Below are 16,620 nucleotides of genomic sequence, written 5' to 3'. Positions count from 1 at the left end.
AGGTTGATGGGTATTGGTGCCCTAGTGCAGCCTTGGCCAACAGAGAAGTTTCTGTACATCTTCCCTCCATGGGCTTTCATAGGCAAGTTGCTGCGGAGGATAGAGTTGGAGTACAACAGGGTAATTCTGGCTGTGCCAGATTGGCTGCAAAGACTGTAGTACACAGATCTCATATGACTACGAGTGGGACAACCTTTTTGCCTCCTGCAAGTGTGGGGTCTCTTGGTTAAAGGGGCAGTAGTCATGGAGAATCCAGCTCCATTTTGTCTGATGGCCTGGCTCTTGAGCAGAGATGACTCTGCAAGAAGGGATATTCTTCCTCCCTGGGGGTCCAGCAGGGGTCCGGGAGCGATCTCCTACACTCCTGACGTCGGGGGACAAAAAAACAAAATGGCGCCGGCGCTACCTTTGACCTGTCATATGACAGGTCAAAGGTAGCGCCGGCGCCATTTCTACAACGCACGGAGGTCCGAGAGTAAAAGATCACACCGGGACCCTTCCTCTGGACCCCAGGTAATTTAAGGCATTTTGGGGGGGTTCGGGAGGGTGGGGGATTTATTTTAAAGGGTCGGGGTGGGTTTTAGGGTTGTTTTAGTGTGCCGGTTTTCCCGCCCTCCCCCTTCCCCTCCCCCTTCCCCCGATTTACGATTTTTTGATGATAAATCGGGGGAATTGTTATTGTATCGCGGCTCTAACGATTTTTGACGATTTAAAATATATCGGACGATATTTTAAATCGTCAAAAAACGATTCACATCCCTATTGTAATGCCCTACTCCTGGGCCTCCCATCCAGTTCTCTCAGGCCACTGCAACTGCTCCAAAATGCAGTGGCAAGATCACTCTCAAACACCAAAAGATCTGAACACATCTCACCAATCCTCAAAAACCTGCATTGGCTGCCCATCCCACACAGGATTCAATACAAAGTCCTATCACTCATCCACGAAGCACTATACACTGAAAACTTCGACTGGCCGAGCCCTACCCTGCACTTTCAATCCACCCAGAGAACACTCCGCTCCACCAACACTGGACTCATTCCAACTCCATCTCCTAAAATGGCCCACCTATCCTCAACAAGGAACTGAGCCCTAACTGTAGTATGTCCAACACTCTGGAACAGCCTACCACCTCAACTCAGGTTCGACCCCAATCATTCAAAAAGACTCTTCATAAAAGCATACCCAACAACCACGCATCACCCACCACCAACCACACTAAGATGAGCCCTCCTCCCCTACCAGCACACACATCACCCCTCCCACAACACCCCACATAAACTGCATAACCTTATATTGTGGTCAACCTATATTATGATCAACCCCAACGACTCTAGTTCTCTTGTTACATATGTTACAAAGTTTTAATGTTTTCACGACATTTGTTATAATTTATAATGCCTCCCCTCAGTCATTTATTGTGGTCAACCCCAACGACTCTAGTTCTCTTGTTATATATGTTACAAAGTGTCACTGTTTTCACTAAATTTGTTATAATTTTAATGACTCGCCACAATTCAATTGTTACTCATGTTACAAAGTTTCAATGTAAAATAAGAAGTCTATGTTAATAGATTCCTCTGTTACGCTATAAACTGGTGTGATATATCTAATTGAAGATCGGTATAGAAAAATAAATAAATATCACATATCTGGCTAACTAGCAGGGTATATATTCAGCAGTACAAGTGCGCCGCTGAATATACCTGGCTATCTTAAGTTAGCTGGCTATGTCTAACCGGCTAACTTTAGGACAGCTCTATGGCCCAACTGAAGTTAGCCACATAAATTAAGCAGCTTACTCTGAATATCGGAGTTAGCCGCCTAACTTATGTAGCTCTCTCCGCTCCTCCTTACCTGTCTAAATTGCTTTTGAATATGGACCTCATTGATAATAGTTTGTTTTTTCTCTTATTGTGTCTTGCTTCCTTGTTTCGTTGTAGAATGCAGGGAAGCATCTTCTCAGTTTCTGGTTGGAATTTTATTCTTCTTAAATTGGAGGGTCTGATCTGAAGCTTTGTCAGAAGGATACTGGATTCCTGCTGCGTAGCACCACTCATAAGTAGTGGCTATGATGTCTCAGAGGAAATCAGTGTTGTCTGTCTCCATCTTCTGGTAGGCGGAATTAACCCATTTGTCAAGGGCTGGACTGGTATAGCAGGACTAATGAAAGGAAAGAAACAGGTAAGAAATTTCTCCTTTTATTTAGCTCATTTTTTTTGTACTGATTTTGTAACATGCAGAATATTTTTTTTTTTTTTGCAAAATTTGTGGCTAGCCCAGGTTCTCTCTGCCTCCCCCATCCCCTGTACCAAGCCATCTACCGCCACACCTCAGATCCTTGTCCTCATTACATTCTCTCCCCTCCCTCTCCATCCTGGTAACACAGGAGGAGTGTCTGAGCAGTATTTCATACATTTGTCCACCAAAATAAACTCTGATATTTATCCAGAGAAATGAGGATTCTTTTTTTGCATTGACTTTCTTCCATATTTGTTATGGTAATAAACAATGATAAAGTCTCAGGAAAAATATCAAATAGAAACCAAAACATGAAGAGCCTTGAGGATAGGAAATGCTTAGAGGATAACTTTAAAGCAAGTGCGCAGGCACCCATACATGTCAAGTATATGGATGTACACGAGTATATGGATGCACTCACGCAAACATATGTATTTTATAGTGTGTGTGCAAGACATAAAATACACGCACATTTACTCATCATATTCACATATGTAAAATATGTGCGGCATGTAATATTGAACACAGGCAGATAAGTACGTGTTAACATGTCATGGAATCTGAGTCCTTTGGGCTGTGGCGAGAGTGGCACTGCCTGGTTGGTGAACCAGCTAGGCCCCGCCAATGGTTGGCAGACATGCTAACATTAGGACAAGAGCTAGGCTTCACCTGTACCAACCTCTTTCCCCGCAGGTTTATTTATTTATTTATTTATATGTCTTTTATATACCGAAGTATTGGTAGAGGCCTTCACTCCGGTTTACATTTATAACAACGCATACATTGAAAAATCAGGTGAACAGTTTAAACAGAGTTAAAGTTATAATGAATATATATAATATGTATATAGGCAAGTTAAAGGTCTAAATATTTCAGAATTGTTAAAAAACATAGATAACTTTATCATATTTATAATTACATCAGTAGATAGACAGGGACAAGTAATAGCTCATGGGAGCAATACTGACGGAGGGTTAGAGATATATTATCAAGAGGAATGAAGGTTAAGATGCTCGGGAAGAGAGATGATTGGATAAGTAAGGGGTGGGGGGAAAGAGTTGAGGGGAAGAGGGAAGGGTGGGTTTGGAGGAGGAGAAAGAGAAAAGAGGAAAAAGAGGGGAAAGTGGGAAATAGGGCAAGTGGAGGTTGAGCTCTTGGGTTCTGAGGCCAGCAGGACTTAGGTGAGGGACCCATAGAGAGCAGTCAGTAACCAAGCCAAGGTCAGGGCAGGCAGAGATCAGTCAACATCAATATCCGGGCAATGGTCAAATCTGAAAGGCAATCAGAGAGAGAGAGGAAAAACAAGGAATGGATACAAGACACCAGACGAAGGGTAGGACTGGAACAAGGCAGGGTAAGGAGCAGGATCGGAACAAGACAAGGCAAGGAGCAGGTCTGTTTCAGTTTGAAGAAATCTGGCAGTCATATCTGACCTGGCAAGATACCAGATCACATTAAATCCAGCTAAAATGGGAGAGTGAAGTTTAAAATTTGGGGATGATAGAGCAATTTGGATGAGACACTTAGGTTAATTGTGTTATGTGAGGGTTCCCAAGTGGCATTATGCATAGCGTTACCTAATTATCTGTATGGTGGGGAGTGGGGGGGATAAGGGGGATGCTGAGAAGGATAGAGTTATTACATTGGAAAATCTGATGTGTTTCATGTGTTATTTGATAATGGGTAATATGAGAGTGTTCTGTATGATGATTGGAAGATGACACCTGCTGACCTGCTGTTGTTACATTGCAATATGTATAGAATGAATAAAAACTTATGTACAAAAAAACCAAGGAGAAATAAAGAAAATTAGGGAAAAATGAAGGTGGTGGCCAGGCGAGAGGACCATGGCAACTGACTGACCCCATTTCCTCAGCTCAGGAGCCAGTTTAAAAATGGGATTTTATCCCGATGGGAACACTGCTCATTTTTGGGTATAAAAACCCATTTAAATGCCTAAAAAATGGGAGATTTCAGTGGTGAGCAACAGTGAGGAACTTGGAGACCCTTTCCAAGCAACACTTGGGAGATAAAAATTGCAAATTTACAAGGATGATTGTGGATGTCTACTACAAGTCAGGAAACAGTTTTAAAAACCAGTAGTGACCAATGAGAGATTATCCGAGTATGGGAGGCATCACTGCTGTCCTAAAGAAAATACCAGGAATAGTTTTAAAGGAACAAGATTAAAGAAAAAGGAATAATGGTAGTGTCTGTCCACCCCCAAAACTGGTGGACTGATTGAGTACATCCCATAAAAACTAGGACCGCCAGGGCAATCAGAGAAATTCTGAGACTGTATCTTAAGGATTGCATCACGACAGTTTCACTAGCAACCAGTGAAGTGGTGAGGGAAAGCTCTCTAAAAATGGTAAAAACACTTATAACTTTAAAACAACCAATACAATTCAAAGAAAATATAAGACATAGAAAATTGCCATACGACCCACATGATTCCACTGGGGGTTAGAAAGAGCAATTATTAATTTTACTAGCAACTGTACCCGTTCTACGCCCAGGCGGCGAGCCTTTTTATTGGCACATCTGCTCTTGTATGGAAGCGTTAGCTGAAAAGGAAAAATGAAATTGTTTTCACCCAGGGCAAGGGATGTGGAGGCACATTTGCTAAAGCCAGGACTGGCAAAGTTTATAGAATTTACCTAGAAATTCACTGTAAGAGTGTCCCTTCCACATACACACACCCTCATACAGGCTCCCTCACTGTCTCACACACACACACACACACACCCTCATACAGGCTCCCTCACTGTCTCACACACACACACACACCCTCATACAGGCTCCCTCACTGTCTCACACACACACACACACACACACACCCTCATATAGGCACCCTCACTGTCTCACACACACACACATCCCCTCATATAGGCTCCCTCTCTGAAACCCACACTCAAGCATCCCCCGCACTCCCCCTCTTACCAACCAAGCTGTCTCTCGCACTCCCCCACACCCCCTCTCCTCTCTCACACACACATTCTCTCTCATCGGCATCACCCTCCCTCTCTCTGAAACCCACACTCAAGCATCCCCCCCACCCACCCTCTCTTACCTCCCATGCTCTCTCTCACACCCTCCCCACCCCCTTCTTACCAACCATGCTCTCTGTCACCCTCCTCTCTCACACAGACATTCTCTCTCACCGGCATCCCCCCCCCCCCCCCATGTTCTCTCTCACACACCCTCCTGCTCTCTCACACCCTCCCCACCCCCCTCTTACCAACCATGCTCTCTCTCACCCTCCCCTCCCCGACACACATTCTCTCTCACCGGCATCCCCCCCCCCCATGCTCTCTCTCACCCCCTCCTGCTCTCTCTCACCCTCCTCTCCCCGACACACATTCTCTCTCACCGGCATGCTGCGGGACCCATGCCGTTCGCGGCGAATTTGAAGGCCCGGCGTGCCGTTCGTGGCAAAGATGAAGGGCCGGCGCGCCATTTGCGGCACATGGGGGCCTTCCATTTTCACCTTGAGCAGAAAATAGCAGCAGAGACTCCGGCATGCCGCGAAAGGAGAGTGTCCCACGGCACACGCTCCGTTCGTGGTGAAGTTGAAGGCCCGGGCGCACCGATCGCGGCACATGGGGGCCTTCCCTTTTCACCGCGAACGGCACACCAGGCCTTCATTTTCGCCGTGGGACACTCTCCTTTCGCGGCATGCCAGGGTCTCCTCTGCTATTTTCTGCCTGTCCTGCGATGGCTGCTGTCCTGGTTTTGAATAGTCTTCCGGCAAGGGAGGAAATCAGCAAGGTGCGGGAGGAAATCTGCGGGAAGGAGGAAGTCTGTGGAAAATTTGCATTCGGCAGTAGCGCTGGATTCCCCCAGGAGTACCTCTTGTAGCTGGTGTTGTGATATGGCCACTGTACGGCGTGTTTGAGCCTCCAAGGTGGCCAGGGAGCCGCCTGCGCCATCTACTGGCGGGCTGGGGAACATGCGCGAGCACTGACTGACATACTACCAAGCCTGATATATTATAGCGCCATCTATTGGCGGGCTGGGGAACATGCGCGAGCACTGACGGACACACTACCAAGCCCGATATATTATAGATATGGGAAACCTTAGCCAACATAGAACAAAATAAATCCCCATGATATCACAAGGTAGGAATATAGGACAGTATAGGTAAGGAACAGCAGTTTAGAATTAGTGACAGAACTGAGCCACTGAGTGAGAGGAAGCACTATACCTGTGCTCTTCTCTGTGTGAATAAAAATGCTCAGACAATAGAAAAAATTGGCAGGAACAATAAGGAGCACAGAAGAATGAATGTAGAACATTTAGATTTTTGTTTAAATAAAAAGAATGAAGGTAAAGTTTTGGAAAAAAAAAAGTTAACTTTAATGGTAAACAGCTGACCCACGGTTGATATTGTCAGCATTGATAATTAGAGGGTGTGAATGTGCAGTATTGCTGGAAAGCAAGAAGGGATCACTGGAACATAGTACTTGAGACTCCCTGAGGTTTGATAACAGGGAAAAGCCTGAAGCTAGCGCTAACTCCGTGAGCCTAATATAATTAAATGCTGAAACTTCTCGGCTGTATAGTAACGAGAGGTTAGAGAGTGAGGAAAGTTATAAGCATGCTTCCTAAGGAGAGAAAAAGATTTTTCCCATTGCAAAAATAAATTCCTGCAGTTTCAACAAAATATCCTAGTAATAAAAAAAAAAAAAGTACATAAAGGAACAGAACTGCATAAGAAATACTCTACGCTCTATTGTTCCTGACCAATATAGATAGAGATAATCAATTATCATTTATTTTGTTAGTTAGAATGAACAGTACAATAAGTCAACAAGGACATACACGATAGGGAACACGTGTAGTTACCGGCAGATAAAGCGGTGAAAGGGAGTTAGTCTTATTTAATGATTTTGTAAAGTAATAAACAGTAGGTACCAAAGAACGAGGAACAGAGTCGAAAGAGAAGAGAAAACAACCAATGCACCCCAGCAATGAGCCCCAAAATCAACAGACAACAATACAAGAACAGGACATATAAGATAAGTGTGTACACACCAACACGATATACAGATCTGTTAACAACGTTAAGAAAAGAGAACGATAGAAAAGACAAAAAGAAAAGATAACAGATAAGGTGATTCAAAAAGACTCACAAAGAAAAAGACGAAATTACAGGAGAAAAACAGAAAAGTACAGTACTTACCTCTAAGTTCCTTTTGAGAATATCACCAGGGAGAACTTCAGAAGTGACCTGAAAAACAAAAAAATTACATACCCACAAAGAATCAACTCTTTCTGTTACAAGAAAGAAATAGAGAAATTAAGAAAAGTAAAAGTTATGGTATTAGAGCTAATACTTATCTGATGTTATACTGTAGAATGTGGAACGTTGACATCCATGAAAATTCTGAAGTAATATACTTAGCCTAAGTGGAAAGGAAACATAGTAAAGGTATATGGTATTTGTTTAACGTTTTATATATATAAATATATATATATATAATTAAGACATTGTTAGAGAGTAGACGTTATTGCATATTATTCTCAAAAATAAACATTGTTATATTTTGAAACCTTTTAGGGGATTTATTCCTTATTTTTATCCTTGCCTCCTCTTTTGATCTGGGAGAAATTGTTGGGTGGGTTTCAGACCCCTATCCCTATTTCCTTTGGGGAGACCTAACTGGGAGGAAGGCACTGTAACTAACACCTGTGTGTAACACCTTAAGATTCAAGCTAACAGCTTAACGCTACTGATACAATAATTTCAACGTGGGAGGGAATCTTTACCACAGAACGTTGGTTTACAGTAGCAACTGCTACTCTGTGCAGTTGCCCCCAAGCCTTATGATAACCCATAATAATTTACTGCTAGCAACATTTGTACTGGGTGATAAGCCTTTTTGAAAATTTGGACAGTGCTGTTGATGTGCTTTGCTTATGGACTTGGCTGTAGAAGCAGTCCTGTGTTTTTTCCATTATATCTGTGCATCAGTTCCCCAGACCGTAAAAGTCAGGGCTCTTGTTGATTGCTGTCTGACTCCAAATTCCCCTTTTCCCCTTGCCATTGAAGAAGTGAGCAATATTGGAGTTTCATCAAAAGTGTCAAGGCTTATTGGTTAAGAGTAGCAACAGCCGCAAAAGCAAGTTGCCCCATATGCTTATCAATTCCCCAGATTGTAAAAGTCAGGTCCTTGTCTAAATCTATTTCCCCTTTTCCCCTTGCCTTTGAATCAGAAAGCAAAGTTGGAGTTGCATCAACAGTATTAAGGCTTATTGGTTAAGGGTAGTAACCACTACACCAGCAAGTTATCCCCATGCACTCTTTTCTTAATTTCCATTCTCTAACCAATCAAAGCAGTGATAGTCTTATGCTAGGATATCAATCAGATCTCATGTTACATTTGATGAGATTCTGCAGAAGTCATGTGCAATGCTTTCCTGCTGGGAGCTGCTTAGGTTACAGTTGTGCAAGGTCAGTTCTTATTTTAACTGCCAACTGTGTACTTAATTTTAGAAATACTGTGGTACACATCAGCTTGCAAAGCAGTGTTCCTGTCTGTTAGGAATACAGGCCTCAGTGTAACAATCACCAGATAAAAGGTGAGAATATCGTATGTTTTATTAGTAGCTCACTAATTAACATAATGCAACTAAAATTACAAATTCATGCTGAATATATATACATATGTGCTGAAAGGCCTTGCAACTATAATGAAGAAAACAGGACTTGCTCTGTTTACATCTAAAATACTTCTTAAAACAGATTACTCAGGTTTCTTATGTGACGTTTATTGTAAAGCTGCAGTGCCTGATGGCTGGATCCATAACCAAATCATGTTTCAGAAATTATTTCAATCTTTTCGATACATGTAAGAAGGTAACTAAAAGAAAAACTGATATTTTTGTGTGTGGGAAGGGTAAAATTTTGATGTTGAAATGATTTAAAAAGGGAACTTTCAATGAGAGTTGAGTTTCTTAAAATCTATTTGGGAAATATCTACTGAAGAAATTAGTTTTTAATGAGATAATGTTTAGAATCATGCGATTTCTGTTAATAACAGCAAGCAGTTGTTATCTATCTTCTCAAAACAAAATGGTGTGTAAATGCAAGCCATTTAGGGATAGATCGGCACCATTTTATTTTTTTCCAGTGAGGAAAGACATTTTGAAAGAATAGGCATTGATTCTTTCATGTAGATTTTCTAAACTATCTAGCCACCTGACTACAGAGTGAGGTGGCTAGATTCAAGGTTTGGAAAATTTCCCACCACTAGGTTACCAGCTGGTTTTAGATTTCCAGGACAGACTGATCCAGTCTTGGTTTTATCCCACTGCATACAGGCACTTGTGGTTCTGATTTCTGTATTTCAGTTCCTAAAAAGGCAAGACTACATGTCCCTGTAAGCAGTGAGATAAAACCAGGACTGGATCAACCTGTTTTGAAAATCTGGAGCTAGTTGGCAACCCTACCTACCGCTGAGTGGATAAATCTATCTAGATTTAGCTGCTAAAAAATGTGCATTTTGGAAGACATGGCTGGGTCAGGATGAGGAGAGGGATTTAGCAGGTTAGCATTGCAGTTTCAACACGAGCCAGTTAAGTTAAGTGACTATCCCTCTGCGCATAGTCTGTGTACTTTTGGCCATAGAAAAAAGGGGTGGGGAGATTAAGGATATCAAATGCACGTAGGGGTTTAATTCTGAAATCATCTTGCATATTTTACTTTGCATACTGGTAATTTATCAATGTTTATTACAATAACAAATACGGGAGAAAATCATTGCAAAAAGGACTCCTCATTTTTCTGGGTAAATACCAGGGTTTATTTTGGCGCTGTAAAGTAGGTGTTTTTATATCCATGGTCCCTGAAGTTTCAAAGAGAAACTCTGCAAGGATTTTCCCATTAAAAATGAGCTCACAAAGTATTCACAGACCTACCTCCGGGGATGGACTCTCTACCTGGGTAACATCAAGCTAGGTTGGGAGAACATTGAACAAATATCATCTTTGAGTGAGTTTCCTCACTCCGAGGGTCATCAAATCTTCACAAGAGAGCACTGTTCTGTTTGTACATCTCACTATGAATGTCAAAGTGGCCCCTAACCCCTACACTAATACCTAAACCTCACCTCGAGTTACTAGGTGGGCCTCCCATAGAGATATAAATACCTATCTAGGGTGAGGGCATTATGGCTAGTCTCTCTCTCTCCCCTCCCTCCCCTCCCTCCCCTGGATAGCTAGGCTGGTGCTCCAGGAGCTCCCACCCCTAACTCCTCCTCTTTTTCGGATTTGCATCGCACCATACGATAAGCCCTTAATGCATGTGAAAATGCCTTTTAGCATTTTGATAAATGACCCCCTAAGTCTTGAGATCTCAATCAGATCACCTCTACCTTCCTCTGGCCCCTGCCACTCTCTTCTCCTTTGCTGAAATCACAGTATAGGATGCCACCTATCTCTCCTCCTCCAAACTCTTCTTGTTCCTTTGACCCTATTCCCATCAAGGTCTTTAGCTCTATATCTCCTGTCACATCTCTTCCACCTGTCACATCCTCAGTCTGTTACTTTCCACTGCATCTATTTCCATTGCCTTCAAACATTCTGTGATCACACTACTCCTCAAAATCCCTCACTGGACCCTACCTGCCCCACTGACTATCGCCCCATCTTCCTCTTCCCTTTTGTTTCCAAACTACTTCAACATGCTGTTCACCTCTGCTATCTTGATTTTCTTTCATCTCAAGCCATTCTCGATCCATTCCATTCTGGTTTGCATCCTCTACATTCCACAGAAACTGTTCTGTTCGGAGTTAGCAGTCTGCTAGGGAGTTACCAATCTTTTGTTATTTAGGAGAGTTGTGGGTGGATCCTTGAACCGGTGGCAGATGACCACGCCCCCGGGGGAAGATCCCGAGAGGGACCACCGGTCAGGCTCAGAATTAGGAGACAGACTCACACTAGTTCTTTTATTAGACAGTATACTGAACCACCAGAGGTGGCAGTAGTGAGCTGGAATGCCCGGCTGGGCTGTAGTCCCTCAGATACTGGAACAGCGATCCCTGGAGGTTGAGCTGTAGAGAAACTGAAATATAGTGAATAGGCAGGGTATGCAGAGTTCATGTACCGAACCTGTTGGTAACACTCACACAATGTCTCATAGAAGCCCAGGAGCTGGAATTTATAGGCCCTCGAGGAGCGAGTACCTGGTTCCAGGGAAAGCTCTGAGAGAGCGATGGTAACTCACTGATGTAGTTGGCAGTGATGACTTCCAGGTAGAAGAGAATACGGAGCAAGTCTGGGAACAAGGGCCCTCGAGGAGCGAGTATCGGTTCCAGACTGTCATCTGAAAAATAAAGGAGAGAGCGAGGCCCCTGAGGAGCAGATATCCCTGGTAAGTCCGAGGAGGCAGAGTAGCTTGGAAACCGTAGCGAGTCCGTTCCTTGCTAACTCGATTTGGTAAAAAATTCTAAGACCTTATATATCCGTCGCGGGTGACATCATCTCAGGGGGGATGCCCCTGAGGTTCGTGCCATTGCCGGTACTTCAGTCGGGGCCGCACCGCGCGCGCCCCTAGGCCTCCAGGAAACATGGCGGGTTGCAGCGTGTAGCCGGTCCGGGGACGCCGGAGGCCTTCGGCAGAAGGACACCGCGGCAGCCAGTCTTCCCGTGGTCGAAGAGGGAGGCGCCAAAGAGGTAAGGAGGGCGGAGAGAGAGCGTCGGGAACCAACGGACACAACAGAAACAGCCCTTGCTAAAGTCTTCAATGACCTGTTTATGGCTAAAACCAAGGGGACAATTTTCAAAGGGTTTTAAGCTCCTAACTTTAAGAGTTAAGCTCTTAAATTGGCCCTTTTGAGAATTTACTAGGGCTGACTTCTTGAATGAGGATCCTAGTTTCATTAGGATCCTAAATGTAGGTCCTAAATAGTGCACCTTAGCACTGATTTTCAAAATCTAGGCAAATGAATAGCAGGCCCAAATTTTAGGTGCCTACATTTATGTGAATTTTCAACTGAAAACTTACACTCCTAAGTTTGACTGAAAATAGGTACTAACTTAGGTGCCTAAATTTCGGAGTTCAGAATTTTTTTGAGATTGGCCCACAAAGGCCTTTCAATCCTTATCATCCTTGACCTATCTGCTACTTTTAATATAGTTGATCACCACCTACTGCTTGATACTCTGTCCTCACTTGTTTTTCACTTCTCTTCTTACCTCTCCGATAACTTTCGGTATATTCTGTAGTGGATCCTCTTCTACCACCATCCCAATATCAAATTAGTGTGTCTCAGGGCTCTTTCCTAGGCCCTCTTCTCCATGTATTAATTCCATTGGTACTTCTCTCATGTCTTTCAATGCCATCTTTATGTTGATAATTCCCAGATTTACTTCTGATCTAGACATTATTTATTTTCTATTCTTCACTGACAGTTGTACTGTCTGTGAATTTATAACACTGACATGGCCCTAGCTAAGCTCTCCTTTCTTGTACGGTACACCATGCAATCTGCAACTCCTGTAATGCTGTCCTCACTAGCTCATAATTCCATTTTACACATCAGTACGGAGCATCAAGACCATGAACTTTAGGCACAGAAGATTCATCTGTCATAAACAAGGGCTCCACTACAGCATCCCCAGCAGCCCTGTCCTCAAAGAGTGGATTCTGCCTTCAATGAATCCCACTCCTGCCAGTGCACTATTGCTTTCTACAAGATTTCCTTCAAACTACTGGTTTAGTGTCATATGGAAGCGGAAGACTTCCACGCCTGCGTTCACTGCTCTATGTATGGATGCACACCATTACACATTTATGTAGCCATACCATGTATATAAAACTGGACATAACTAGAGGTGGAGGAGTGATTGCTGTCACTCACTCATCTTACCCCTTCTATAAAGACTGCTGTTTATTGTGACAATAAAAAACAAGATGCTTTTGTGCCGAACTAACACAAATAGGCCTGGTCCCTTTAAATGCTGGTAGTGTCCTATTCTAGCAGTGGTGCTGGCATTACTTACCCATGCTTCTTGCCTAAGAGATGCAATGGTTATCACTGCTGCCGCTGCCACCCCCAGCTCCACTGTCAGTGTTCCTTCCGCTGGTTCACTCAGACCCAGTTCTAGGATGCCCAGGAGTATCCATCATGGGCCTTCTTGCTAACTCCAGTAAGAATCCCTGTTTCCACATATCCTTGGGTATTTTAAGATTAAGGTTTTCCCACACTTTGTTGACGAGTCCATTGTATGCTGCCAGGGTTACAGTGAGCAGTTTTAGCTTCTCTGACCGTACTGTGAACTAATGAATATGTTTTCTGTTGAGCTTTTCAGGCTGATCAAGACCTATTAACATCCTGTTGTTGGTCCAAGGCTTGGAAGGGCAGTGCCCTCTCTCGTGGATATCAGGGGGACCAAGTGCTGAGTCAGGAGTGCCCCACTGGCTGTTAGATGACCCAGAGGGGTATGAGATTCTGGGAGACCAGCAGCGGCTGATCCAGGGCAGCCACCCCAGGAGTATTCCCCTTTACATGTCTGTTTATGGCTAACTCGGTGTCTCTCTTTCTCTCTCTTGGTGTGCTGGGTGCTGTGTTCTGGGGATTTCTATGTGTCTGCCACTCTCTCCAGCTTTTACACAGTGTACGGCTGTTTTGTTATAAAATCCGTTGGCCGTGCTCACAAGGGGGTCAGGGAGGTAACTTTCCTAACCCCCTTGTCTAACCTTCCTTCCCCTTCCCCTCTCCTCCCCATCCCCTAACCTACCTTTCCTCAGGAGCAGAAGTAATTTATGCGCTAATGGCCGCTATCCCGGCTACCCTCCGGCCCGCCCCTTTTTCAGGGCCCAGCACTTGTGCACGTATCGGCACTTACGCGCATGGCTGGGCCCTTTTGAAAGTGCACGCAGAGCCCAGCCGCACACGTAAGTACCGATTTTTACATGCGCCGGGCTTTTAAAATTCGGCCACTATTGCGTCACAACGTTGTTGATTAACTAACCAAGGATAGATGGTCGTGGAAGTGGTGGTATTAACATTAGACATACTAACTGGGGAGGACATTTCTAAGGGATTGATACAGGTGATTAGGAAGTAACCCAGGTAAAACCCTGAGCATGAAAATTGCTCCCTCTCCCCTCTCCCCCCTCCCTCCCACATCAGCTAAATCAAGCCACCGAGTTTTAAAAGTAGGTGCCAAGACTTCTGCTACTTTTGTAGCCACAGGCTTTGCCAAAGTTAATTTCCAAAGAAAAACTACCTGGGCAGTTTTTTCCTCTGACAATTAGCGTGAAGGTCTGTGGCTGCTTTTGTACCTGCGGCCCTTCCGGCTACGCGGCCTGCCAAAAATTGCTCTCTGCTTGTCTTTTTTGCCCCGTGTGCCTCAAACATGTTGATTCTTGTCTCCTGCTCATAAGAGTAACTGCTGCCCCATGTATCTCACTTGCATTCCACTTCTTCCACTTATCGCTGACTGCGAAAGCCTGCAACAGCCTCTGAACCAGGCCGATGTTCTTCAGCCCAGATCTGCCACTTGCCCTAAAGGGGAAAGATGTCACCCCCTTCTGGAGGTGCAGTCGTACAAGCTGTCCTCTTCCCCACTTTGCACCTGCCGCTTTCTGTGCTGCGTGTCGGACATCCTCTTCGGGTGTTTCTCTTTTTTTCTTCTCTTTCAGTTTTACCGTGAATTTCTGCTGTTCTATCTCTGGAAGCAACCCGCGGAGGAAGAGGAACTCTCTCCCCACGGAAGAAAAGAGAGGTCCCTCGCCCTCCCTTCCCCACAAGAAACACCAGTACCCTGCCGCCCTCCTCCTCTGGGGAAGTGGGGGAAAAAAACTCAAACATGTTTTATTCCATTTAAAATTTAAAAAAAAATGAAGCAATAAACCCAGTTGTTTAATGTGGGGTATATATTTGGTCTCCCTATAGATTTAGTGATATGTGAGGGTGACACTCAATCCGGAAATGTGAGTGTGGGTGTCCAGGGTGGGTCGATTGTATGGAGGTATGAATTGAGGGTGCTGGAGTGAGAAGCATGTGCGCTGAGCATTTGGATTCTTGCCTGATGGGCACCGCGCAAGTCATTTTTAAAGGGCAAATGCTGTGATTTGGTGTTCACAGCACGGTCTCTTTAAAAGCACTGAGAAACTGCTCCAAAGTAGATGCTGCTGGACTCACTCCTGCTTGGAGCAGGGGCAGATCTATTCAGGGTACAGGCCTCTGGGAGGCGCACAGAAGTGTGTCTAGGTAGGTGAAAAACCCTTTGTGGGGGGGGGGGATTAGAAATTAGATTAAGGACTACAGTCAAGCTCCACCTCCAGCATGCTCCAGATGGTTTTTTTTTCAGAGCCATCCAAATAAGATTTTGAATGTTTCAAAACAGCACAGACAGCGGCCAGGTATCCCCCTTTTTGCTATTTCTTATTTGGAAAAAAAACTGATTATTTGGTTGCTGTTTGCTTATTGGAGATTCAGACCTCCAGGGTGACTCAAACTCGATGAACATAATCTTGTGATGTCCCACATACTAATGCAGAAACATATTTATCCCTGTAGTATGTTTTATAAAATTATAGGTATAATATTAAAGCAACCACTTAATATAGTCAACCCCAAATTCAATTACACTAAACTTTTCAGCTTTAGTTTTATAGTTTTATTACAGGGGTGGCCAACTCCAGTCCTCGAAAGTCACTAACGCTCTTGGTTTTCAGGAAATCCACAATGAATGTGCAGGAGATATGCAGTGCACATTCATTGTGGATATCCTGAAAACCAGCCTAGTTTGTGACTCTAGTGGACCGAAGTTGGTTACCCCTGATTTATTATATTTTATTTTATTTATTTATTTTTATATACCATCATTTGGAATATACCATCATAATGTACATAATTATCACACTCTTTGGGGATGTGACCTTTAAAACAAGCTATCACTATCATTTTCTCTATAGGGCATATCATTTTCTCTGTATGGCATATTAGAAGCTCTTTGTGTCCCAGGGAAAAATGAACTGATTTGGATTAAATTCACCCCTCTCAAATCACTACCTTAGCTTTGCTGCATGTTGCAGTATAGGAAACACAGTTTGATTTTCCTGTTTGCTGGGGCTGATGGAGTTTGATCACTTCATAGAAGGGAAGCACTTTTGGCCTGGATGTAGGGTGACTGCCACTGCAGGAATGACCTTTGCTAATTAAAAAGCAGCTTTGAGGTGAGCACTTCCTTTCTGGCCTCCTGAATCACCCAGTCAACCTGGAAAGGGGAGAAAATTGGGGGAAAAAAAGGGAGAACATTCTTAGCAAGGCAGGTTAAAGTGAAAATCAGATTATCTGAGCTGCAGTTAACTGTGACCTGATGCAGATGATTGACTTGAATTGAATTCTGCAACATTGGCT

General features: G+C 43.8%; 1 protein-coding gene across 7 annotated transcripts in view; it reads left to right on the top strand.

Annotated features, from left to right (window-relative positions):
- The window catches only part of ASB15 (ankyrin repeat and SOCS box containing 15), a 52,847-nt gene that overhangs the window by 16,274 nt on the left and 19,953 nt on the right, over positions 1-16,620 (top strand). For 5 of the 7 annotated variants that reach the window (XM_029615528.1, XM_029615523.1, XM_029615525.1 and 2 more), the window contains exon 2: positions 1,945-2,185. The exons of 1 other annotated variant lie outside the window; for it this stretch is intronic. The gene's annotated coding sequence lies outside the window, so the exon portion shown is untranslated. Of the gene's footprint in view, positions 1-1,944; positions 2,186-8,764; positions 8,831-16,620 lie in introns of those variants that run through there. One more of the 7 variants, XM_029615527.1, reaches the window with a different exon arrangement.

This window comes from Rhinatrema bivittatum, chromosome 9, assembly GCF_901001135.1.
Source record: "Rhinatrema bivittatum chromosome 9, aRhiBiv1.1, whole genome shotgun sequence".
In the NCBI taxonomy this organism is placed as follows: Eukaryota; Metazoa; Chordata; class Amphibia; order Gymnophiona; family Rhinatrematidae; genus Rhinatrema; species Rhinatrema bivittatum.
Note: the sequence above shows the minus strand (reverse complement) of the source record. Positions and strands in the feature narration are given on the sequence as shown.